Raw genomic sequence first — 711 nt, forward strand, 5'->3', positions numbered from 1 at the left:
GAGGATACTCTGTGAGTCTGATAAAATGCTCTAAATCAGCACTGTCCAGGTACATCTTCAGCCAAAATAGAATTTGTAAAATTTAAAACACCTTCCATGAAAGATGAATGTCACTTTCCCATTCAGTCACCTTGTAGGGAAAGTGGAAGATGTCCTTATTCCTGAGAATTTGTGCCCTTCAGCACCTCCCTCCCTCATATTAAATAAAAGATTACATACCACCACTTTTTGCCTTAAATGAAAACAGCCCTGCGCCTGTGACAGCGTTTGCAAACTCTTCCCTCCTCCTGTCTCCACATCTCACAAACTGAACCGTCCCCTTTCCTGTCCAAACTGTGCCAGAGCTGAGGGAGGCCTTCAGCAACTCAGGAGGCTGCAATCCCACCACAGGCTGGGAGGTTTTGCAAAGCTTCCTVAGCATCAGTAGGCTCTGGATTTGCCAGTCTCCCCCTGGAATATTGTCCTATTCATGAAAGATCTTGGAGGACACTGAGCCTCCAGCTCACAAAAGTTTCACTATAAAGTGTGTTTTCTTCATGGCTTGGATAGAGAAAAATGAAAATTCTAATTTTTAGAGTGAATTGTGGGTCCTGATGTAGCTGGACTTGCTCCATCATTTGCTGTGGAAAGCAGAGTCAAAGCTTTAATTTGCCAACAGAAGCGAACCCACAAAGACTCACACAGAGACCTGAAATCCCATGCCTCAAAATC

This window comes from Malurus melanocephalus, unplaced genomic scaffold, assembly GCF_030028575.1.
Source record: "Malurus melanocephalus ecotype Western Australia unplaced genomic scaffold, MMel_1.1 scaffold_1789, whole genome shotgun sequence".
Taxonomy (NCBI): domain Eukaryota; kingdom Metazoa; phylum Chordata; class Aves; order Passeriformes; family Maluridae; genus Malurus; species Malurus melanocephalus.